The sequence below is a fragment of the Monodelphis domestica genome, chromosome 1 (genome assembly GCF_027887165.1).
Source record: "Monodelphis domestica isolate mMonDom1 chromosome 1, mMonDom1.pri, whole genome shotgun sequence".
Classification (NCBI taxonomy): Eukaryota; Metazoa; Chordata; class Mammalia; order Didelphimorphia; family Didelphidae; genus Monodelphis; species Monodelphis domestica.
Genome location: NC_077227.1, coordinates 411,877,551 through 411,904,393, shown reverse-complemented (window position 1 = coordinate 411,904,393; position 26,843 = coordinate 411,877,551). Strand labels below are relative to the sequence as shown.

General features: G+C 38.8%; 1 long non-coding RNA gene and 1 pseudogene across 3 annotated transcripts in view; both read right to left on the bottom strand.

Annotated features, from left to right (window-relative positions):
* Positions 1-13,829, bottom strand: part of LOC107650785 (uncharacterized) — a 44,464-nt gene extending 30,635 nt beyond the window's left edge. For 2 of the 3 annotated variants that reach the window (XR_008915251.1, XR_008915250.1), the window contains exons 1-4: positions 13,568-13,829; positions 6,715-6,789; positions 6,224-6,338; positions 2,171-2,321 (exon numbers count right to left, since the gene is read on the bottom strand). This is a non-coding gene — a long non-coding RNA (uncharacterized LOC107650785). The remainder of the gene's footprint in view (positions 1-2,170; positions 2,322-6,223; positions 6,339-6,714; positions 6,790-13,567) is intronic. The other variant, XR_001626838.2, reaches the window with a different exon arrangement.
* Positions 1,180-1,269, bottom strand: LOC130456680 (U6 spliceosomal RNA; annotated as a pseudogene).
* Positions 13,830-26,843: the final 13,014 nt, after the last annotated feature.

Below are 26,843 nucleotides of genomic sequence, written 5' to 3'. Positions count from 1 at the left end.
AAGATTATGAATCAAGAAATGGGTTCATTGAGGAAAGAATGTCTTTCTACCTTACAGGTAGGGAGGTAATAGCCCCTGACTTCAAAGTGCCATCTACACGTTAGCTGTTGTTAATATTATTTATAGACTGGGGTAGTCTGGGAAGACCTCAATGAGGGTAGAGGATATGAGCAATACATACCTGCTTCTCATCTCTTATGCCCTGAAGTTCAGGACTTCTTTTGTTGTTCAGAAAAAAACCCATTTGGGGTTTTCTTTTTTCTTAATTAAAAAAAAAATCCTTACCTTCTGTCTTAGAATCAATACTGTGTATTGGTTCCAAGATAGAAGAGCAGTAAGGGCTAGGCAATGGGGGTTAAGTGACTTGCTCAGGGTCACACAGCTGGGAAGTGTCTGAGGCCAGATTTGAACCCAAGACCTTCCATCTCTAGACTTGGCTCTCAATCCACTGAGCCACCCAGCTGCCCCCTTTTTTCTTAAATTTTAATTTAATTTAATTTTCCCCCAATTACATATAAAAACAGTTTTCAACATTTTAAAAGGAATTTTGAGTTTTGAAGTCTTTTCTTTTCTCCACCCCCATCTCCACCAGATAGTAAGCAATCATATAGATTTTACATGTACAGTCATCATGTAAAACATTTTTTCATACTAATCCTTTTGTGGAAGCACATATGATCCAAAAACATTTTAAAGAAAGAAAGTGAAAAAGGTTTGCTTTGGTTGGGATTCAGACTTCATCAGTTCCTTCTCTGGAAACAGATGGCATTATTTTTTAATTTAAATTTTTTTTTTTTAAGCCCTTAACTTCTGCCTTGGAGTCAATACTGTGTGTTGGTTCCAAGGCAGAAAAGAGGTAAGGGCTAGGCAATGGAGGTCAAGTGACTTGCCCAGGGTCACACAGCTGGGAAGTGTCTGAGGCCAGATTTGAACCTAGGACCTCCCGTCTCTAGGCCTGGTTCTCAATTCACTGAGCTACTCAGCTGCCCCCAACATATGACATTTTTAACATGAGTCCTTTAAGATTGATTTGGATCATTATTTGCTGAGAATAGCTAAGTCATTCAGTTGTTCACTGTACAGTATTCCTGTCTCTGTGTACAATGTTCTGGTTCTGCTCTTTTCACTCGGCTTCAATTCATATAAGTTTTTCCAGGTTTTTCTGAGTTTTTCTTGGTCAAAATTATGGAATGCTTCATGAATTTGTGTGTCATGCAAATCTTCTCTGTATCATTCCAAATTTAGTATGTGTGTTGCCGAAGCAAGCACCATTTGTGGTTTTCTTAGAAGAGGAAACTCGAGTGGTTTGCCATTTCCTTGCCCAGCTCATTTTATAGATAAGGAAAACAAAATTAAATGACTTGCCCAGAGTCACCCAGCTAGTAAGCATCTGAGGCCAGATTTGAACTCAGGAAGATGAGCCTTCCTGAATCCAGGCCCATTGCTCTATCCACTGCTTCACCTTCTAGTTATTGGACTTTCTTTTTCAACTAGAAATGTATGTTATCAGCTGCTGAGGTTCCAATGGCTGCCTGGGAGAAACCAAATAACCAGAGCAAATCTTGAAGACTTCTGTACCCACATAAGAGGGAAATCCTGAGCTTCAAGTTTCCAGGAAGTGACTGAGGAATATTTTCCTTTTGGAAGTGGGGTCAAAAGAAGCACTGGATATCCTCTTTCCTAAAGAACATTCTTGGTTCTCAAGCCAGAGAAGTCAGCTTGTTACATGTGGCCTTCTGAGGTGCCCTTCAAACACTGCTGCAATGAGCTGAGACATGATGTGGGGAGGGCAATTTGATCCTAATCAGGTATCTCACCTGGATGATAATCAGAAGTTCCTTGGAAGAGCTATTTTAGAGGGGGATTTGGACTCTCTCCCTTATTTAATACTCCTCTACTGCTTAGCCAATGGTTTTTTGATTTAAATTAGTTCGACTTAATACTTAACAACTTATGGGAACAACTCCACTTTGATTGTTGAAGCAGAGGAGATTGAGCATAATTACTGTCCTTGCTCACCATTAAGTTATGTTGAAAAGGGAGGCTGTATAACACCCACTTTCCTCCTGGTAATCTGCAGGCTCAATTTCTTTGCTTTCTGGGAAGCACAATAAAAGCTAATCATTCAATAACAAAGAACAAACTCCCAACTAAGATCACATGGACTCACCTACTCAATGAACTTCTTTCTCTGGGAAATTTCCTTTGGCCACTGTTCTCTTTGTGGTACAACTGGGCATGTGGTGATGATTGCTTTGGAACAGGCTGCTCTGTTTTGGAGGCATACTGGTTCATCCAGAAGAGATTCTTTTTGCTACATTCTGCAACATAAACACACGTTGGCATTGGCTTCCTATCCACTTGCATAAGCTAATACTGTAGTAATTATTTGGCCTGTGACCGCACAGGCTTGTGTTCCCCCATAGTCCAAATTCTCTGCCTTCTTGTTGCTTGGCCAGGCAATGAGATGTAGAGAAAGGAAAGTGGCACTTGGAGTTAGGTGGCTAAGGTTCTGGTCCCATCTCTATCACTAAAGAATTTCCTGGATGACCCTGAGCAAGTGATAACCATTCTGAGTTTCTGTTTCTTCATCTATAAAGTGAGGGAGTTAGACTAGATCAGGAGTTCTTAACCTTTTTAGTGGTCACAGACCCCTTTGGCAAACTGGTAAAGCATATGGACCCCTTCAGAATAATGTTTTATAAGTGTATAAAATTAAAAAAAAATTAAAGGGGGTACAGCTAGGTGGCTCAGAGGATGGAGCAGCAGGCTTAGAGACAGGAGGTCCTGGATACCAATCTGGCTTTGGATATTTCCTTGGCAAGTTACCATTTTTCGGCCTTGGAACCAATGTACAGTATCAATTCTAAGATGAAAGGTAAGGTTTTAAAAAATTTTTTTAAATAAAAAATTAGGATTATAAAAGAAAATAATTATATTGAAATATAGTGTTATTGAAATCTTTTTTAAAAAAATAGAAATACCTAACTAGTTTATTAATACTTCCAAGAGTCATTCCATCTTCAACCCCTAAACCATAGAAAATTGTACCTAGCATTTAAGGTTTTTCAAACATTTTGCAAATGTTCTTATTTGTCCTCCTAGAAAACCTCAGTTTTATAGATGAGGAAACTGAGCGTGAGAATGTAAAGTCCTTGAGAGTAAAGGCTGTTTTATTTTTGTCTCTGAATCTCCTGGGCCTTGAAAAGTTTCTGACACATGACCATGCTTAATAAATGGTGGCCAAATTGGATTAAACTGAATTTCTAAAGTTCCATCTTTTTGTAACATTCAATATTTTGATGAATTTTGTAATTTACATTATTTATAAGTGTGTTATTTACTAGTTGCTTTTTAAAAAGTATGGATTTTATGAACTTAGAATCTGAAGCCTTGTTTTCTATTCCTTACTTCACTATCTGCTCTCAGAGCATACAGCTCCCTTAACAATAGAACAAAGATCAATTCATCAATCAAAGTATTTATTGAAGGTCTCCTAAGTGTGGGGCCCTGTGGTAGATACTGGGAAAACAGACAAAATAATGGAGAGGTCTTCTCCCAGAAGGAACTTACACGTTTTGCCAGAATTTGGTACTAATAATCCCTACCTGAGCCCTTTACACAGTTGCTATGAAAAACAAATTATTGCGTGGGTATGAAGGCCCTTTATAACCCATAAATCACTATTTACAGTAATGTCTTATTATTACTTGTTATTGTTTCCTCAGCCCTTCCTCTCTCATACCTGGTAGGGTATGGCCCTTTCATTTAGCCAAGATGATTGGGGTCTGGAGAGCTGGTACCATGCAGGTAAAAGTTGTGAGAATGGGATACCCAGGCTCCTGGAATAAAAAGACTTAAGCCTCTAGAGAGCTAAGCATTCAGAGGAAGCATCAGCCCCCTCACACTCCAGAAACTGAAATAGGCTTTTACCTTTGGATTCCCTGAACACTCTTGGTCATTGGTGCTACACCGTCTTTGCATTATATTTGCTTTCTTCTGACCGCCAGCCTTATCTCACCCAGATGATTTTCCTTTCACAGAATGGGTTTTATTAACTTTGTTGTGGTGTTGTTTTATTTGTGTCTGACTCTTCATGACCCCATTTGGGTTTTTCTTTGGCAAGGATATTGGAGTGGTTTGTCCTTTCCTTCTCCAGATCATTTGACGAATAAAGAAACTGAGGCAAACAGGATCGAGTGACTTGCCCAGGGTCACACAGCTAGTAAGCCTCACAGGTGAGATTGGAGTCTTCCTGAGTCTTGTGCCCAATACTCTATCCATTGTGAGACCTAACTACCAGTGTGGGGATCCTGATGTGGTGATTGTGGTGATGCCATTCCACTAAACAGAGAAGCCCCAAGGATGCTCGAAAAGTCACTTTGTCAAGGTCAGACCAAGGGTAATATCCCTTTGTCTATGACAACCATGCACCCTGCCTGCCCTTCAAATTGTCATTGTGTCCCCTCAATAAAGCTGACTTGCTTTACTGACTTCTCATGTGCATTTTTCCCAGAAGGGGATCTTAGATTCCAGAACCTTCCTAAGCCTGCATCAAGACAACTATACAATCTATTTAGGGGTTAATTGGAGGTCTCAACACAGAATTCAAAAGAGTCAGACTGGAGAAGGCATTATTTATTTATTTTTCACATGCTCTGTGACTTCCCATGTGCATGCATTCATTTAAAGCATTTTTTCCCTGTGTAGAATAAAATCCCTTCAACCATGCTGACAGCAACTCTTCTATGATTTGACAAATGGTCTTGAAGCATTGTTCTAGCTGCAAATTTCAGCATCCTGTGTTCTACCTGGTAACAAATCTTTCCAAACATGGGCAACAGGGTCCTGAGATAAAGACATATAGTCTGTCACTGGGTCTGTATTTGGAGTCTTTTCAGTTTGCTAAAGCCTCTTCTATTTTCTTTTCCTCTAAGACCTCCAGGGTCATTTTTTTAACCCTTGCTTTCCATCTTAGAATTAATACATGGCATGGTTCCAAGGCAGAAGAGCAGTAAGGGTTGGGTAACTGGGGTTAAGTGGTTTGCCTAGGGTCACACAACTAGGAAGTATCGAAGACTAGATTTGAACACAGGATGTCCCATCTCAAAATCTGGCTTTCATCCACTGAGCCATCTCGCTGCCTTCCAGGGTCATCTTTATACCCTGATTTAGTAGAGACACTATCATTTAATCACTCAAAAATGTGCCAAATGAAGGGGAAAGGACTTACTTGTACAAAAATATTTATAGCTGCTCTTTTATGGTGGCAAAGAATTGGAAATTGAGGGGATATCCATCAATTGGGGAATGGCTGAACAAATTGTGGTACATGTTGGTGATGGAATATTATTGTGCTATAAGAAATGATAAGGAAGATGATTACAGAAAAAGTTGGAAATATCTGCAGGAACTGATGCAGAGCAAAATAACCAGAATTGGGGGAACATTGTACACAGTAACAGCAATATTGTATGATGATTATCTGTGAAAACTTGGCAATTCTTAACAATTCACTGATCTGGGACAATCCTGAAAGACTTATGATGGGGAATATTCTCCACTTCTAGAGGAAGAACTGTTGGAGTCATCTATCAATGTATTTATGATTTTATTTGGGGATCTGGTTATGAATGAGTTTGCTCTTACAACAATGACCAGTATAGAAGTGTGTTTTGCATAACAATAAAAATGAAAAAAAAAAGTGCCAAATGGGTCCTTTTATCCTGAAGTCTAGAGCAGGATGTGTTAGGAGCAGAATTAGAAACAGGAGCCTGAGAATTCTAGCCCCTCTAGAGGTTTAGACGTCCAGGTGACCTGGTAGGGATGGAAAGATTAAGCTGCTCTCAGAGGTTAGAACAGAGAAACAAACACACAACTCCAGAGATTTGGGCAAGCCATTACATATTCTGTTAGTGTTATTTGTATTGTCAGTGACTTACAGTAACATTAGTGCTTTTGTGCCTTTTGTATTCATCTATACTGCCATGATTGTAGATTTAATCATTACTTGAACTGAATAAATGACTGCCATTGTGAGGGCCTGCCTTTCCTATCTCATTCTCTATCAGGATCATATGAGTTTTGAGTTGGAAGAGACCTTAGAGATAATCCAGTCCAACCCTATCATTTTATTTTTATTGAAATCCTTACCTTCTGTCTTAATATCAATTCTAAAACAGAAAAGTGGGAAGGGCCAGGGAATTGGAGTTAAGCTACTTACCCAGGAAGTATATGAGGCCATATCTGAACCCAGGACTTCCTGACTCTAAGCCTGGTTCTCCACTGTGCTCCCTTGCTGCTCTGCCTCTCGTTTTACAGACAAGAAGACTGAGACCCTGAGAAAGGAAATGATTTCCCAAGATCTTACATGTAGATGGCAATGGATTCAAACCCAGATTCTCTATCTCCAAATCCAGTGCTCTTTGCACCACACTGTGATGAATGCTTTCCCACCATATCTGAGATGGAGCACAACACAGATCTTCAAGGTCAAGGCTGCCTAGAGTTCAGTCTGGTTGGTTACAGAGTCTGATTTTGTAGTGAGCCAAAACAAGGTGAGTGTGAGCCCTTCTCCCCTTTTCCTTCCCACCCCCCCCCCCTCCATAAGTCCTTAGTTATATAATTATAGAGCGTAAGGCAAAGGTCTGCACTGTAGTCAGGGACTTGCACATCCCAAGATCCATGGGAGCTCTTTCCATCTCTTCCACTCACCACACAGTCCTGGTGCCTGCCATCCTAGGGCTGTTCGGCTAATCCTCCTCTTCAGTTATCTTAAATACAGAGAATCTAGAAGAATAGGAAGGAAGCAGAAAGGGAAGAAGGGAAGGAAAAAAAAGGTGGCAAAAAGTAGTTTCTTCTCTTGACACCTGGGGAACGTGCATCCCCTGGAGCAAGAGGGCTCATTACCCTTAAAATAAAGGAGAAATCTAATTGGCTTTAAAAACATTCCCCACTAAGAAGTACTTTAATGAATCTTGAAGAAAGCTATTAAGACACCAAGTATTATGGTTCTGACCCCCATGACATTCACTGGAATATTTAGAAGGCCAAGAGAAATTAATTGGTGGGGTTTGGTACATCACATAAAGTCATGAGATCCCATGGGAGCCAGTACAAATCCAGATTCCTGATAACATGGCAATGTTTGCTCATAGTCAAGGCTTTGGGCAAAGCTAGAATTTGGGAAGGCCACCTGCCATGATCCCTCCTGTTACGTCTTGCTCTCCTGGAGGAAAGAGAAGGGACAGGGAACACATTATGATTTAAGATGCTTGGAACACAATTTGTTCGTGTCTTCAGATTTGTTGATTTACTTAACTTTTTATATTGAGTTTAACTCAAAAATCCACCTGGAACCTCATGGAATTTCAAAGTATTTTATGATAGACTTTAAAGGATAAAACTAAATGGCAAGAATGATAGAATTGACAGTTAATAAAGGACTCTAAAGACCATTTAGCGCAACCCCTATATGAAAAATGGCTCACTTTAGAGTCAATAAGGAATTCAATAAATAATTATTGAATAAATAGTAGGTACTTAATAGCATCTACTATATGCCAGTCACTATATTGAGCACTGAACATGAGAGGACATGGCACTATTCTGAGTAGGTTTGAGACAATAATTTTAAATAGCAGAGCAATATAATCCATATACCCAATCCACATAATCTAATATAATTGGGTCTTATCGAATTACTCCATTCACAGTTTAGTAATTTAAAAAATTAACATTGTTTAAACACCAGGTAGATGAAGCAATGGATTAAGCACTGGATATGAAATCAGAGTCAGATCCAGCCTCAGATACTTGCTAGCTATATGACTCTGGGCAAGTTATTTAATCTTTCTGAGTCTTAGTTTCCACATCTGTAAAATGGGGGAAATAATAGTACCTCTCTCCCAGAGTTGTTGTGAGGACCAAATGAGATAATATTTTGTAAAGTGCTCTGCAAACCTTGATTGTTATTGTCAAGGTCAACAATATCTAGCTATATATATATATATATATATATAGTCAACAATAATATAGCTATTATTGTTATTCTTTTTCCAAATGTATCCCTCTTCTCTCTCCTCCCCAAAGAGTCGTCCCTTGTAACAAAAAGAGAGAAAAAACCAAATTTAAGAATAATTATTATATAATTACATAATATGAATAATACAAATAAATAAAGAAAAAATAAAAAATTAACATGGAGTTAAGTCTGACAGTGTATACAGTGTTTCACAACCATAGTACCTGATCTCTGCAAAAAAAGAGAAAAAGGTACATTTTTCTCCAATTTGTCTGGGCAAATTGATCATTACAATGATCTAGTTCTTTGTTTTCTTTTTTGTTGTTGTTTCTTTCATTTATGTTGTTATAATCATCATGAATAGTTTTCTTGCTTCTGCTTCCCTCACTTAGCATCACTCCATATGTCTTCCCATGTTTCTTTTAAAGCTAAATAATTAAATGTATTTTTTGTGGTTTTTTATCACTTGGAGCAAATAAGTATTGCTCTCAGTATGGTGTAACAACAACAGCTAGCATTTACACACACACATAGATATAGTATTTTATATATCATTTGATCTTCACAATTATCTTGGGAGATAGGTGTTATTTCTCCCACCCCCATTTCACAGTTAAGGAAAATGAGGCAGGCAGGTTAAGTGACTTGCTTAGGGTCACATAGCAAAAAAAAGGTATCTCAGTCTATATTTGAATTCAGGTCTTCCTGACTCAAGGTCCAATGCTCTATCTATCTATAGGAAAATATAGTAGGAATGCTAGATGAAACCAAATCATCAACTCTCTCTGAATCTTCAACCCTTCATCTATAAAATCGGGATAGCAATGTTTGTGTCACTTACCTCAGAGTTGTTGAGGAACAGGGCAGTATAAAAATGTCATCTGTTGTTCTAATCTGATTTATGATATAATATAGTTTAAATTCTTGCTTTGAAGACTGGACAAAATGAAAAACCAAGTATGTGCTCACATACACATTGGGGTGTTACAACAGGATAAATAATTATAACATTTCATAAGGAACTCACTAATTAACCAAAGGATCTCTCTTCAAGATGCTACCTGACTTCCACACAGAGCATTTCCCTACCTGGTGTTTCAATAATGCTTCCTGAGACTTCTGGATGGATAAAGATGTCTCTGTTTCACAGATGGGCGGACTAAAGGCAGACCAAGCAATCCAATGAATTGTTCTGCTTTTTGCAGCTTGTCAGTGGGTGGGGAAGCTGAATCTAGAAAGATTCAGACCTTTTTTCCTGATAGCCCAGGGCACACTCCCCCCAAGCCCTACTGCTGTTTCACACAAAGATGCAGAAAGTGTACTGCCTCCCTCTTCAGGCACTGCTTCTACTGTGTCCTAAAGTGGATCTGGTTTTAGAAGATACTCAACTTTTTAACTCATCACCATGACTGGAAATCAACTGTTCTTTGGGAAAAAAGAAACACTGATCGCAAAATTTAGGGAGTCTGTCTTGGTGAGACTAGAATTCTCCAGTCTTCTAAAAGGGCTCAGTAAACACTTGCATTGACAAAGATGCATAGAAAATGCTTAGCATCCTGTTCTGTTCTTCTTCAGTCATTCAGTGGTGTCTGATTCTTCATGACCTTGTGAACCGTAGCGTATCATTACAATCCTTGGAGAAGGAAATGGCAAATGCTTCCAGAACCTGAAGGGATCTGCCATTTCCTTCTCTAGGGGATTAAGGCAAGTAGAGGTTAAGTGATTTACCCAAGATGGAAAAGCTAGTAAATGTCTGCGGCCAAACTTTAACTCCGTTTTCCTGACTCCAGGCCCAATGCTCTATCCACTGAAAAACCAAGCTGCCTATTTCTAGACATTTACAAATTGATTTGTATTGGTTGGTGTACTACCTCATGAGTAGGAACAATGTGTCTTGTTTGGTCACTTGAGTCTGAGGGAATGGGGGACAGGGTACCTGTACTAGAAAGGGTGCCCCAGATTTCAGGGAAAGAATAGAGGTTGTCTTTAGAAATGGCTTTTATTTGTATTTTGATCTATTTACATATATTTATTGAGAATCTTTTATAGAAAAGCCTATGCTTGAACACAATGCTGAATGCAAAGGCAAATAAGACATAGTCTTTACTCTCCAGGAGTTTACACTCTAATTAGGGAGACAGGACATAAATGGATAAAAGCACCTAGTGGTACAAGCCAGCATGTAATGAATAGTAACTGAATAAGTAGCACAGACAGACAGAACATAAGAGAATGATCTAGTCTCTCTTTTTTTAAAAAACCTTTACCTTCTCATTTAGAATTGATTTTTAAGACAGAAAAGTGGTAAGGACTAGGCAATTGGGGATAAATCATTTGCCCAGAAAGTGTCTGAGGCTAGATTTGAACCCAGGTCCTCCTGACTCCAGGTCTGATCCTTTCCACTATCCACTGCGCTACCTAGCTGCCCCTGAAGATGCCTTCTACAGAGGAGGACACCGAGATTTAAAGGAGTTAACTGAAGAACCCAGGGTGATATATCAAGTTAGCAGCAGCAGCAGGACTAAGACTACAACAAAAGTCTCCTGAAATATGGGTCCCTGCTCTTTTCACCATAGCACATAGCATCTATTCAGTGCTATAGGACATAAAGGAAGATAAAACGAGTAGTAGATAGGGCAATTAGGGAAGGTTTCACAGAGGAGATGGGATTTGAATTGGGCTTTGAAGTATGCATAGATTACAGAAAATTGGAGAAGAGATGGGAGGGCATCCTAGGAAAGGAGATCATGAGCAAAGACAAGGAAAGAGATGGAAAATGTTCATAGGGGATCTCCAGGGCTCCTTCCAGCTATATGGAAGTCCCTTCCTTTCTATAATATCCAATTTTATCTCCTGTCTTATCTGACCAAAGCAAGAAGAGATTATTAAGAGAAACATCATTTGGGGCATCTGAACCTTTTCCAGACATACCATATAGAGGCATATGATAAGGGGTCATCCTGGTTCTTATTTCTGGAAGAGGGCAGGGATGACCTTTTAGATCTTTGCCATTTCTAATTCTCATGTCTTAAAGGTCTAATTGATATTCTCAAGGAACAAATTAGCATATCCAGCAAATGTATTTCATTACAAATTTAGTATGTTCCTCATACTAATGTAGCAAGGATATTTTGAGGTACAGACAATATTATAGTTCACATGAGCCTTGGGAAGTCAGTCATCTGCCTAAATGAGGGCCTTTAGAGTATCACCTTCTCCCTCAACTGCCTAATTATGTGACCTTGATTCTTCTAAGACTCTTAGGATGTTAGAACATTCTTTCCTTATTTGTAAAAGGATGAAGTTGGACTAGATATTTTCTGGGTTCCAAAGTTTCTTTCTAGCTCTGGTGTATTTTAAGAACTTTTCTAGGGAGTTGGACTACTTAAATTCTCTCTTCAATTAAAGTCTTAAATTACCAATTGGCTATCAGGTTTCTCCATTTGGATGGAGCCAATCTCAGCACACCTAAAATTGTATTCATATTGTCCCCAAAACCAGTCCTTTCTCATACCTTCTCTATTTCTGTTGATAGCACCACCATCCTTCTAGGCATCCAGGTTCTCAACCTAAACATTATCCTTGATTCTTCCCTCTTCTAACCATATACAGTTATAAAATGTTCTTTTTTGGAGTTATCATTTCTTTTTATTTTTTATGTATAGCATAACATGATATGTAACAATGATACTATAACATATTATTTGTTATAGATAATAAACTATAATAAATATGCTTATCCAAGAGAAATAAATTTTCACATTAACTTGAGATAAAAAAATCCATCTCATTCTCTTTTTTTTCTCCCTCCCTCTTATTCCTCCCCCCTCTTCAAGAAGGCAGGTAATATGATGTAGACTCTACATATATTATCATATAATATATATTTCCCTCTTCACCATGTTGTGAAACAAGGCACATATTGCTTACACTAGAGAACAATTCATAGAAGAAATACAGTGAAGAATGATATACTTTAATCTGCATTTAAACTTCATCTGTTCTTTTTTTGTCATTCGTTCCTTAGATCTGAGGATCCTTGACTTGATGATAAAAGTTAAGTATTTTTGAATTTGCTCTTGCATCCATTCCCTTATCTCCATTCACAAAGCTTTTACTATAGTTAAGGCCACCATTACCTCTCCCCTGGTTTATTGCAATAGACTCGTAATTAGTCTTAATGCTTTCAATCTTTCCACCCCCCACCTTTCCACCATCCTTTACAACATTGTCAAATGTATATTCCAAGTTGAAATCTAACAATGTCATCCTTTACTTAAAAAGCTTCTGGTTCCCTATTCATTCTGGCATTGAAAGCCCTTCGTAATATGGTTTCCATCTACTTGTCTAGGCTTATGAAAACTTTTCACATACTCGTCATTCCAGTCCAACTGGCCTGCCAGCTCTTGCCTATACCTGACATTTCACCTCCCACTAAGAAGCTCCATATGTCTAAAACCCATCTCTTCTTCACTTCCACTTTGGACTATCCCTAGTTTATTTCTGAGTTCAGGTCATCTGTGACCTGCTAAAGGAAGCTCATCCCTTCTCCGTCCCCTGGAAATTACTTTGTATTTAATTTATTTTAATTTATTTTTTATTTAATATATGTTTAATTGCTTATATAAATATGTTTTCCTCAATAGTATAGTAAGCTCTTTGAGGGCAAGGTCTATTTCATTATTGGTTCTTTCTCTCCAGTACCTAAGCACAGGACCTGGTACACAGAAAGCATTTAACAAATGCTTATTGAATTGAATGATCTCTAAGGTCTTTTCTGGGTAATGTCATAAGGGATTTATTAAATGTTCATTCTGTCTCATTAAGAGCAGAAGTTTTATTAATATCACACTGTCTCCTTTAAGAAACAGAGCAGACAGCGCTCAGCTTCCAGCTCTTTCAGAGGCCTAGGACAAGAGAGAGGATTCTGGGAGTTTGGGGGACAGTTTCTCTGACTTCCTTGGGAGTAGGGTTGCTGGATCATTTCTCTCAGGAAGACCTGTTAGTCTGGAGGAATTCCATGTGAATTGGAACGACCTCCAGGAAGTGATGCAGAGTGAAAAGTGCAGAATCAGTAGAAATATATACACAGAGATACACTGTGGCACAATCAAATGTAACAAACTTCTCTGCTAGCAGCAATGCAATCATCCAGGACAATCCAGAGGAATTTATGAGAAAGAACACTATCCACATCCAGAGAAAGAACTATGGGAGTAGAAACAGAAGAAAAACAACTGCTTGATCACATAGGTCGATGGGGATAAGATTGGGGATGTAGACTCTAAATGATCACTCAAGTGCAGTTATCAATACTATGGAAATAGGTCTTGATCAATGACACATGTAAAACTCAGTGGAATTGGGCATTGGCTATGGGAAGGAGGTGGGGGGGAGGAAGGGAAAGAGCATAAATCATGTAACCATGGAAAAATATTCTAAACTAATTAATTAAATAAACATTTCAAAAAGATAAAAACAAAATATAAAAAGATCTGTTAGTTATTTTGATATAGTGACTTTGAGAGTTAGAGACACACCTACCAATTTGAGTTCAAGTCTGTTGTTGAGAACTTTTTCCTGAGGGGAGAAGGAGCTGCCAGAGGGGGCTCTGTCCACTCTCTCTGACTTGGAAGTAGACCTGTGTCTGAGTCTTGCTGCCACAAGATTCTGACAGTTGGCTTGTAGCAGTTGGAGTTGAAAAGAACTGATACTTTAAGGAAGTTAAAGAAGATTTTATTAATTAGAACAGTTTAGTTAGAGAAATGTTATTTAAGATAGTTGAGAATAGATAAGTATAGGTCTGCTTTAGCAGACAAGAGGAAGCTACAAAGAAAGCAGTTAGTTTGGGGGAGGGGGTTGTAGTTAGAGATTTTAGTATAAGGTTAATAGATTTCCTATCCTAGTTTCTGCCTCCTATTTCCTTTCCCTACCTTTTCCCACAGAACAAAAATAAATAAGGTTTGTATTCAACTGCTTTTGGCTTTCCATCCACCATCTATAAAAATTAGTTTAACCCCTGACTGCTTTAGCTGATCTATAATAGCTTGAATTGCTCATATCAGCTTAGCATTACTAACCATCCATCAATACCTATTATCACTATATTATCAGCTCAATTATAGTTATAACAGCTTGGATTTCAACATACCAGCTATTATTTAGTTATAACTAAATGTAATGTAAATGTATGTAAAAAATGTAAAAGTAATGAGGTAGCGCAGTGGATAGAGTGCTGCATCTAGATTCAGAAAGACCTGAGTGCAATTCCAGATTCATATATTTACTAGCAGGGTGACCCTGAGCAAGTCCCTTAACTCTGTTGACCTCAGTTTCCTCATCTGTAAAATGAACCGGAGAAGAAAATGGCAAACTATTCTTGGCAAACTATCTTTGCCAAGAAAACCCTAAATGGGGTGACAGTCAGACATGACTAAACAACAACAGCAATAATAGCCTTTTCTAGCTTTAACAGTCAATGAGTTCCACCATTCTTTGTTCTTCATGTATGAAAGGAACCCCCTTCCAGGATCATGTATTTGGGTCTGACCTGAGTCCCTGGGCTCTAGCGTGGGTCATGGGACAAGTGACCTAGTCACAGGACCTGGAAAGGATCAGATTAGTATCTGTGGTAAAGAAGATATAAAAGAGGGGATTCCAGGAAGTGGGTTCTCTCTATTCACTTGGGCACACGATAAAAGGAAGGTGGCTGAGAGAGCCATGTGGAGAAGCACTCACATGACTTAGAAATAGTTAGAAATAGGCTTTTCTCTATATCTATCTACCTTCTCTTATTCAAGTAAATATTAATAAACTCTATGGAAATTACAGAACAGAGTTTAATTTAGGTGTAACATTAGGTCTCTTCTAGCTCTGACATTTCATGTTCTTTGGGCCCTTCCAGGTCTAACTTTCTCTGTCCTCTTTTATCTCTCACATTTAGTTTTCTAAAGGTCCTTACTTCTTTAATATTTTATGTCTTATAGTCTAATAGTTTATATTCTGGGACCCCTTCCTTCCAGCTCTGGCTTTCTATGTCCTAAGAACCTTTCCAGATCTAATATCCTATATTCCAAGGATCTCTTCTAGCTCTGGAATTCTATTTTAAGAGGGTCCTTACACTGACAACATTTTATGTTCTATACTCTTACAGTCTCTACGCTTCAGCACTCCCAGCTCTGGCATTCTATATTATTAGCAGTGTATGGCTAGCTCATTGGACATGTTTTGTGATGTTCAATGCTTCCATTATAAATCTTCTGCATTCTGTCTATTAGAAGGACTTAAAGTAACACCCTCAAATGTGGGGGTATTTCAAGTCGAAATCCTTTTTAGTCTAAACCCATACTTAGTTCTCTTAAAGTCCAACCACTCCCGTGTACCCACCTCCATAATTTTGGTTTGACAGATTATAAGCTGTTTTGTTTTGGGTGGTAAGAATAGGCAAGCTAGGTTTGGGGGCAGCAGCATAATTTCAAAATATATTATTTAAAGAGATTGTCTTGCTCTTTTAATGCCTGTTAGAGCTTGTAGTTCCAGCTTAATAGTTCCATGCAGGAGTCCATTTAGGAGGTTTATTTTTGGTGAACTTTTTTTTCCCTTCACATCCACATTCAAGCTCCAGAATCAACCACTGACATAATAAAGGCAATTAAGTAGGTCCCAAGAGAGACTAATAAAAACTAATTAAATGTTTGTATTTGCAGGTCTGGTCACTAGAGGGAGCAGAAAGTACTCCCCTGCTCACAGTTTCAGGGCATTCTCCTTTAGCTACATGGTGGTCGATTTAATTATGGAACATAAAATGTTTGAACTTAAAGGGCCCTTGGAGCATGGGGTATTAGAGCTACAGCGTAGATTAGTGGTACAAACATTGACTTTGAAGTCAGATGATGTGGGCTGGAATCCTGCCTTTGCCATTTGCTACCTGGGTCATTTGGGATGTCACCATCTCTCTGGGCCCATGTTACCTCATCTATAAAATGAGATGTTTGGACCAGATGATCCTATGACTTTAGAACTTTGGCTTATGGAATTAAAAAATATAAGGGACTTTGTTATTGTTGTCTAGTCATTTTAGTCATGTCTGACTTTGTGATCTCATTTGGGGTTTTCTTGGCAAAGATACTGGACTGGTTTGCTATTTCCTTTTCTAACTCAATTTACAGATGAGGAAACAGAGGCAAACAGGATTAAGTGACTTGCCCAGGGTCACACAGCTAGTAAATATCCGAGGATACATTTGAAACCAGGCCCTCCCTACTTCAGGCCTGGGGCTCTGTCTACTGTGCTACCTAGCTGCATCCTTCTTTTCCTTTCACACTCTTCTTAACTCTCTGAAGTCCAAATTACAATGTCATCATTCTATTTTATTCAAAGATATTTTGTTTTCCCAATTACATGAAATAACAAATTTCAACACATTTTCCAAAATTCCCTCTTGGAAATGGTAAGCAATTTGATCTGGATTATACCTATATTATCATGCAAGATATAATTCCATTTTGGTCATTGTTGTAATAAGATACTCATATAAAACCAAACCCCCCAAATAAAACCATAAATAAGCTATTGTGGAAGGTAGTATGTGCTTTGATTTGCATCTGTCTCCAACAGTTCCTTCTCTGGAGATAGTCAGTTTAATCATTTGACAGAAACAAGTCTCTCCAAAGTTACCAGTAATCTCTTAATTGCCAAATCTAATGTCCCTTTCTCAGTTCTTATAAATTGAACTCTTTGCAGCCTTTGACACTACTGATCACTCTCTTTTCCGTGATCTCTCTAGACTTTCATGTCATTGTTCTTTCCTGGTTTTTCTCTGTTCCATTTCAAAGAAGATCCTTCACTGGATCTTTGTCTAGGTTGCTCTCACTAACCTTGGGTGTCCTCCAAGCCTCTGTCTGTCCTGGTCCTTCTCCTCTCCTCTATGCTATTTCCCTTGGTGAGCTCATTGACTCTCATGGATCCAATTATCATCTTTGGTATACAGATGATTCTCAAATCTATTTATCCAGGGTTAACTTCTCTCTTGACCTCCAGCCTTGCATCTCCTTTTTGCCTATTGGGCATTTTGAATTAGATGTCTCCCAGATATATCAAACTCAAAATGTCCAAAACAGAACTCATTATGTTTTCCCCCCAAATCTTCCCTTCTTCTTAATTTGCCTGTTTCTTTCAAGGACACTAGTATCCTTCCAGTCACTCAGACTAGATCAGGAGGAGTCATCCTCAACTCCTCATTCTCTCTCACTCTCATCTCCAAAATCTGTTGCCAAGTCCTATTGATACTAACTTTATGACATCTCTCATATGTTCTCTCCCTTCTCTCCTCCAATGCCACCAGTACTTTAGCACTGGACCTTATCACCTTGTACCTGGACTATTAGAATAATCTGCCAATTGGTCTTCCTGCTGTAAGTCTTTCAACACTCCAGTTGATCCTTCTCTCAGCTAGCAAAGTGATCTTTTCCTCCCCCACCCCTTAAAACTCTTACCTGCTGTCTTAGAATCAATACTAAGTATCAGTTCCTAGGCAGAAGAGCAGTAAGACCTAGGCAATTGGGTTTAAATGGCTTGTCCAAGTTCACATAGCTAGGAAATGTCTGAGGCTAGATTTGAATCTAGGACTTCCTATTTCCAGGTCTGGCTTTCTCTTCACTGAACCACCTAGCTTCCCCAGGCAAAAGTGATCTTAATACAGCCTCCTAGCTTCCTTAGTTTTCTCCAAGTCAGAACAGTTAACCCCCCCCCATGTATGCCCCTTAATTCTTTTGTCTTCCCTCTCTTAATTATTTCATATTTATGTTGTCTATAGTTTCCTTGTACATATTTATTTTCCTGCTGTATCCTCCAGTAGACTGTGAGATTCCTGAGAGCAAGGACTGATTTCTTGCCTTTCTTTGTGAATCAGTGCTTAGCAGAGTGTCTCTGCTATGAAGTCCTTAGCTGTTGTTGTTATTTAGTTGATCAGCCATGGCTAACTCTCCATGACCCCATTTGGGATTTTCTTGGCAAAGATGCTAGAGTGACTTTCATAGTGCTTAATAAATGCAGATGGACTAATTTAGTGGGAAATCACAGATAAGACAAAAGTATCTCAGGGGTCCAGTGAGCATATTGACAAAAGAGATTACAGAACCTGTGGGCAGTAGTAAAGCCTAAGTCCACTATCTTACTAGAAGAAATACTATTGGTGATTCCCTGGTCATCCAAGTGGTTTGAGTGACCATTTCCCCAAAGAAGGGAAAGAGGGTAATAGGCCTGAGGGCCCAAGTGGTTCAGAGTTCTGGGTTTCCTAAAAAGTGTGTAAGATTTGTAAAGGAAATATCCATTGGGAGGAGTATCTAGATGTTGGTGGAAACTGAACAATGGGAACTATAGTGAGGAAAAAGAAGATCTCATTTCCCTTTAGAGAGAAAAGGACCTCAGAATATAAGAATATAAGAACTATAAAGAACCTCAGAAGATCACTCAACAAATTTGCTTTGGAGATGCCAGAATCCCAGTTTAGGAGACAACTTAAAAAAAATCTTTCACAGAAAGAAAAAAAGGGGGAAATATGGAGGCAGAAGGAGAGAAACAACAGGTTGCTTATAAGGAACTTATTCTCAACCTTCCAGAGAGAGAAGAGTTAAGAACAAAATTATGATAGGGTTTTTATGCTACACATATGAAACCAGGGAACTTAAAAGGTTTAATAATCTAGACCTAGAAGGAACTTCAGGGGCATCTAGGAGACTTGATGGATAGAGTGCTGGTCCTACAGTTAGGAATAACTGAATTCAAATCTGACTTCAGATACTCATTAGCTGTGAGACCTTGGGCAAGTCACTTAACCTCTGTTTGTCTTAATCCATTTAAAAAGGAAATGGTAAACTATTCCAGTATCTTTGCAAAAAAAAAAAATCACATGTACATTATGCTCCATGGGATCATGAAGATTCAGATGTGACTGAACAATAACATAGAAAGAACCTCAGAGATCAACTGTCTAGTCCATTCTCATTTCCATTTTACAGATGAGGAAATGGAGGCCCAGAAAGGAAGAGAAACTTGCTCTAAGTCACATAGGAACTAAAGTCAGAATTGAAATTTAAACCTAGATGATTTGGCTCTAGAGCCAACAGTATTTCCATTGGACCACCCTGCTTCTACAGACCTAGGTGGTGGAAAGTCTGTTGTCTCAGGGATTCTGTGAAATTTAAGGCAAAGACATAGGCCTTGACCTCAGAGGAGGAAGCAGTATTTTGGAGGGAGAAAAGTACTGGCCTAGATACCAAGAGACTTGCCCGGTTTCTAGCTCCAGCTGTTCCTGACTAGCTTTGTGACCTTAGGCAATCTCTTCCTCTCTCATGGTCCGTTTCTTTCTCCATAAGCAGAAAGGGCTGGGCTAGATTATGTCCAATGTCCTTTCCAGTGCTTATGATCTGCATTTGGAGATCAGGAGGAGATCAAGACTGAGATAGTCCAAGCATGAAGTGATGAGAGAGGAGACAAGAAAGACAGGTTTCAACTGTGGATAACTTAGAGAATGCTGCTGCTGCTGCGGTGGCTGCTGGTGGTGGTAGAAATAGAGAAGTCTGGAGGGAAACTGGAGGAAAACTCTGGGAAAAGGTTTTATGCTTTCATTTTGAAGTTCTGGCTAACAGAGCTTCAAGTTAAACAAGGAGCTCCCTAGGAGCACAGGGAGAAAGAAAATTGCTTGCTATTTTCTGTGTCCTTTGGGTCTTGCTGTTCTTTACCTGGCTGTCATTCTCTGAAGTTCAGAGGACTGAGACAATTATTCCATTCCATCAAATGAATAAATATTTTTGAATGCAATCAGAATCTGCTGGGGGAAAATGATGGAATTGAGACAATAACCCAGCACACCAATCTTATTTCTAGGAGCTTGGCTAACAAGCAGGAAAGAAAGCAATGGCTGCAACTTTAATGAGTCAAGGGATTTTAGACTTTATTGCAGATGAATGCCCTTTTCTAAGAAATGTTCTTTGAGAAGTTAAGAAAATTTCCCCTCTTCTGTGATTTCCATCCTTATTCGTGGCTTGATAGTGATCCCTCAAAGTGGATTCAGTCAAAGGTTTCAAAATCTTTGATCAAATAGAGCTGTGGATTCTAACCAGGTAGGTCAGCTCTGTGCAGTCTCAGAACATGGAGAAAACCCCATGGTTCCTCTATCTAGTCAGACCCTGTTGTTAAAGGGGGAGGGAGGTAAGAAGAAGAAGGGAAAGAAAATTAGTCCTTGTTGACGGGAAAAATACAGAGAAAGATTTGAAAAGAAGTTCAAGGCAGAACCATTAGAGAATATCCAGTGTATGAGAAATTAAGTCCTTTAACAAAAGTCCCTACATAATCAATTTCTGCATTGTCACATATTGTAAAGTCAAAAAGATTTGTTCTTAATTAACCTGTATTACACTGTTTGGATTTAGTATTTAGCATAATTCCAAGCATCATTGAGTATACACAATGCTGTGGTGAAGAGAAATAGATTCAGAGTCCTTGGCACCTAGAAAGTGCTTAGTAACTCCTTTTTCATTCATTGATTCATTCTATTTGAGTCACTGTCCCAAGAACCCAGAATCAAGAACTCTTGATTTTTCAATCAAGAAGCACATGTCTAGAGAATGAGCAGCAGTTAAGTGGCAAAGGGGATGCTGGTCCTGGAGTTAGGAAGATCTGAGTTCAAATCCTGATTCAGACACTGGCTGTGACTTTGGGTAATTCGCACTTAGCCTCTGTCTGACTCACTTTCATCATCTGTAAACTGGAGATAATAAAAGAACCCACCTTCCAGGGTTGTTGTGGGGATCAAATGAGATAATATTTGTACAGTGCTTAGCACAATGCCTGACACATGGTAGATCCTTAATAAATCCTTCTTTTCTTCCCTTCCATCCTTCCTTTTGTTCCTTCTCTCCTACCCTTCTGTTTCAGCAAATGATACTAATAGGATAATTTATCACGCTCATCTAATATGTAAAAAGATAGCAAGAATCATTTGCTGAACAGGCATGGAAGATCAGAATCCACATAACTTAGACATTCTCCATTATTTAGGAGACCAGAGTCAATAATGGCTCTGCCCTCATTAGCCCTATGATCTTTGCTTGGGCTTTCTCTTTCTGATACTCTTCTTCACCTGTAAAATAAAGGAGATGGACTAGATGATCTAAGCACATTCTTACTCTTAAATTCTATTTTTTTAACATGTGTTATTTTTGGAGTCAGTCAGTGATTGAGCATTTATCAAGTGCCTGTTATGTGCCAAGCCCTATTCTAAGTGCCAGGGATACAAAGAAGATGAAACCGGTTTTCACACAGTCCACACAAAATGCAGACAACAATATATAATCATAACCTACACAGGAGAAGTTGGAGGTGATGCCAGAAGAAAGACATTAGCATTAAAGGAGATAGAGGAGAGACTTCCTTTAGAAGATGGGATTTGAAGAAAGCCAGGAAGCAGAGGCTAGGAGGGAGAAAATTCTAGATATGGGGGACAGCCAGTAAGAAGGCGTGGAGTTAAGGAAGTCAGTATCATAGAATATTTGGGGATGAGTAAAGGTATAGGAAGCCTGGATAGTTATCGGAGGGAAGTTTGTGAATAGCTTTGAAAAGCAGCCAGAAGATTTTGATTTGACCTTGGTGGTAATAGGGAACCACTGGAGTTTACTTAGTAGGAGGGAAGAGTGACATGCTCAGGCTTTCAATTTATAAACAAATCAATTTGGCAGCCAAGTAGAGGATGGACTGCAGTAAGGAGGGCCTAGAGGCAAGGAGACAAACCAGAAGGCTATTGTATCTCTAGCACATAGAATAGGGATTGGCACTAGAAATGAGATCATGAGGATATACACCTGGGAGGTGGCAGTATTGAGGAAAGAAGGGAGTATGTACAAAAGATTTTGTGAAGGTAGATTGATAGGATGATGCAACAGATTGTATATGGGGGGAAGTAAAAAATAATGAGGAGTGGAGGCACTCACTATAGACAGTTTTGACCTTCTCAAGAGGTTTAGCCACAGAAGGAAGGCTCTATATAGGACAATAGTTAGCAGGGATGGATGGATCAAATGAAAGTTTTTGGTTTTTGAGGATGGGGGTGCTTATAGGCAATTGGGAGTAGTCAGAGAGAAATTGAAGTCTAGTGAGAGAATAAGATGATAGAAATTGAAGTTTAGTGAGAGAATAAGAAAGATAAGAATGACCATCTGTAGAGAGGATGGGATGGGATGGGATTGCTTGTGCATGAAGAGGGGCCATCTCTTTCTGTGTAGCGGAGGTGAAGGAGATAGTCAGAATGTATTTGAGTGGTGTGTGAAGAGGAGGATGGAAGAATAGGGAGTTCTCTTCGAATAGTTTTCAATGTTTTCAGTGATGTATGAGGCAAAGTTTTCAGCTAAAAGGGTAGGGTAATGGGAGCATGGCAGGTTGAAAGAGGTATGAAAATTTTGTAACAGTCATTGAGGTAAGTGGAATAATGATCACTGCAGCAAGGACTCAGTTGAGATTATGTAGCATTAATTTATGGTAGACCCTATAGTTTCCTGATATTCTCCAATTTAATTTAGAAGTATTCGGGGAAGAGAGAAGGAAGCAGATGGTAGAAGTAATCCAAATCTGAGGTGTGGCAAGGGAAGATTACTGATAGGATAAAAGGGCAAGAGACTCAAGAGAAGAGGATAGTAGAGTTGAAGTTGACTCACCAATGGATCATTATAGAGAAGGGAAGAGAGTTTAGTCAGTATAGGGGTGATGACCTGAGAAAGAAATGAGAAATAGAAGCCCTGAAGATTATGGTGAGTCATAAGGATGAGGAATAGGGTTTGAGATTTGAAGGCTGGAGGACAACAGATTTCAATCAGATAAGGGAATTTCAGAGTTCATGAATATGGAGCTGTCCAAATGGATATGAAAATGAACTTAATTCTGCCACCTCTTTAGCAGAAACCCCATTTTTAGAAGAGACTTTGGACTGATCAATCATGGCCCTAAGTTGAGAACCAGAGTTTTGCTTTTATCTGCTTCTTATAATTGCTTAAATTATGACTCTGTGTTTCTGAAGTTAGTACAGAATTCAGCTGGCTTTTAATGGGTTAAAGTTCATAAATCTAGGCCTAATAATTTGCGCTGGCCTTGGAGGATTGTGCTTATAAGAAAGGCAATTGTTGGGCCTGTTATCTTTAGTCACCACGATATCTTTCAAGAATGTGTTTTGCTATGGAAAAGTCTAGACTACTATCTGGCACTTGGTCTCCAGCAATTGTGCTCTTCTTAGTCCTATGGGAAAAGACAGAGTACATTACCAGCCTCAATTACCAAAAATTTAACCAATTATGTTATTCCCTGCACCTCAACTCTGTAACTAATCATTTTTTTTGTACTCATGATGTCATTTCCCCTGCTCTGCATTCCTCTTCCCTTCTCCTTTGTAATTTTTCCTTTAAAAACTCCTGTGCTCTATTGGGTGTTGAATACTTTTGTACAACAATCCCTGAGGTGTCCTGATGTGCAAATCTCCTGGTCCTGTCTAATTAAAGATCAATTTAAAGACTCTAACTTCTTTGGTTTGTTTATTTTGAATCATAGGTCAACAGATCAGAACATTTATGAACAATGGCAAGATTAAGAGTATGGTCATCTCAGTATGTAGTGGCCATGGGGTGGAGAAGTACATTATGGGAAATGAAAAAGTTAAGGAACTGAGAAATATTTGAAGGAGGAAGTCCCATAGTATGAAGGCAAAAATTGGAGAGGAAGGAAGGAGATGTCCTGGAGGTTGATAGGTAACAGCATATTAAAGATCTTTTAAATTCAACTGAAAATATTAAGAAACAATTTTTCTCCAACCTAAAATCCTTTTTATATTTTTCCCTTTAGAAAAGTAGATAGAAAAAAAGCTAAGGTTTTTCTTAGGGAAATGGATTAAGGGTGATAACCAAATTGGACTCTTGTCTGATTAAGATCATTGCTTCCCCACCTACCTGAAGCCATGACTCTTCCCAAGGCAATATATTCTTTTGCTTTCAAGGTTAAAATATTGATGGAAGACATTTTTTTTTTTTAAAACCCTTACCTTCCGTCTTGGAGTCAATACTGTGTATTGGCTCTAAGGCAGAAGAGTGGTAAGGGCTAGGCAATGGGGGTCAAGTGACTTGCCCAGGGTCACACAGCTGGGAAGTGTCTGAGGCCAGATTTGAACCTAGGACCTCCCGTCTCTAGGGCTAGCTCTCAATCCACTGAGCTACCCAGCTGCCCCCTAAAATATTGATGGAAGACATTTTTTAATCTGTGACAGAGTTCAAGAAGGAACTAAGTAGTAACTATTCTGGAATGTTAATCCAAATTATATTTTAATATATTGTGATCTTTTCCTTGTTCAGGAATCCTATCAATGACACTTCAAATTGTCTTAGGGTAGAAAGACATGTAGAGGGCATGCAGGAACTATGCCAATTTTAGCATTTTCTTTTGTCTCAGATCCAGAAATGTCTTGGATAAAAGATTAATGCTAGATCAGATAAAAATATATTTATAATAGACCTGTGCCTAAAATGGAGAATATGGTGTTTTAAAAATTAAATTAATTTTTTAAATTTTTTTCTGTCACAGGTTGAAACACTTTTTGACAATTGTTTTTGATATTTTAAAATTCAGATTTTCTCCCCCCTCCCACAACCCAGCAGTGAATAGTCTGATATAGGTTATACCCATGCTTATATGTAATACATATTACCATATTGCTCATGATATGATAGAAATCACATATCACACATACAATAGAAATCTCATTTAGGAAATTTAGTGGAAGATGACATTATTTGACCTGCAGTTAGATTTCAACAGTTCCTTCTTTAGTTGTAGATGGCATTTTCATCATGAGCCCTTGTGATTATCTTGGAGGCTTGCTTTGCTAATAATGGTTTAATCCTTTACAGTTGATCATCATATATTTCTGTTACTGAAAAAAAATTATTGTCCTGGTTCTGCTCACTTCACTTTGCATCAGTTCATATAAGTCTTCTCAGTTTTTTCTGAAGTCTTCATGTTTATCATTCCTTATGGCACAATAATATTCCATCACAACCATATACCACAACTTGTTCATCCATTCCTCAGTTTCCAGTTCTTTGCCTCTACAAAAAGAACTGCTAAAATATTTTGGTACAGTTAAGTCCCTTATAGCTAATATTTTCAGGTGGTGTAGTGGTGTTACTGTATCAAAGGAGATTCATAATTTCTAGGATATCCAGGCCCTTTGAGTCTGGTTCCATATTGCTCTCCAAAATGGTTGTGTCAGTTCACAGTTCTACCAACAGTATATTAGTGTCACAATTTTCCCATATTCCTACACATCAGTTTCAAGGCAGAAGAGCAATAAAGGCTTGGAATTTGGGGTTAAGTGACTTGTTCAGGGTCACACAGATAGGAAATGTCTGAAGCCAGACCTGAAGCCAGTACCTCCCATCTCCAGGCATAATTCTCTATCCACTGTGCCATGTAGCTGCCCCAGCTCTTCCAGTTCTGACATTTGTAGGCTCTAATCTTTTTTTTTCTAGCTCTAACACACTATATACAAAGGTCACCCCCCCCCATTGCTAACATTCAATGCTCTTGTTGTTGAGTTGTTTCAGTTGTGTCTGACTCTTCATGATCCCATTTGAGGTTTTCTTGTCAAGAATTCTGGAGTGGTTTGCCATTTTATTCCAATTCATTTTTTAGATGAGGAAACCAAGGCAAGGAGAATTAAGTGACTTGCTCAAGGTCACAAAGATAGGAAGTATCTGAGGTTAGATTTGAACTCAGCAAGATGAGTCTTCCTGACTTCAGGTCCATTATTCTATCCACTGTACCACTTAGCTGCCTAATTTAATGCTCTAAGATCCCTTGCTTACTCTATTCTTATAATACTCCATTCAGAGGTCCTTTCCAGTTCTAACCTTTTATGATTCTAGTTACCTTCTAAATTCCTGGACTCAAGAGAGTTTTGAAAAAACCTACAATTTAATATTTCCTTCCCCTACCATCCCTTTGAACATTTCATTTGGTCGTTGATCTTAAATATGATCCTGGAGGCAGCTGGGTATCTCAGTGGATTGAGAGCCAGACCTAGAGATGGGAGATCCTAGGTTCAAACCTGGTCTCAGACCCTTCCCAGCTGTGTGACCCTGGGCAAGTCACTTGACCCCCCCTTGCCTAGCCCTTACCACTCTTCTGCCTTGGAACCAATACACAGGACTGATTCTAAGAGGGAAGGTAAGGGTTAAAATTTGCCTGGCCCTTACTACTGTTCTGTCTTAGAACTGATATTATGGATTCTAAGACAGAAGGTAAGGGTTTAAAAAAATGATCCTCTGGTGACTGCGATGATGGTGTTTCTTAACCTTCTTTATCTATATGCACAACATTAACCAGTATGAGGTCAGTTAACCATCTGATGGTCATTCTTCCAGATGCCTAAGAATGAGCTCTGCTTTAAGTGGGCAGCACCCAAGCTGTAGAACCCCATGGTTCTTCTAGTCATTATCCAGAGGTGGCCTGCTTTATCTATCCTCATGAGAACCCTTGGCTGGCTTCCTGCCGGCCAGCCTGTTAGGAAGGTAGCTAAAGAGGACAAACCATAAAACGTGGTTTAGTTAGAGGACAGTCTAAAGGTGAAAAAGGGACAAGAAAGAGCCAACAACTACAGAGACTGCGTTAAGTGCTGAGTCAGGCAGATATTGTTACAAAGAGAATTCGAAGGAAATGAAATGAAACTTGGAACTGACAAATTCCTGAAAAGCCAAACAAAAGCACGTCTGTGAAAATATCATGGGGT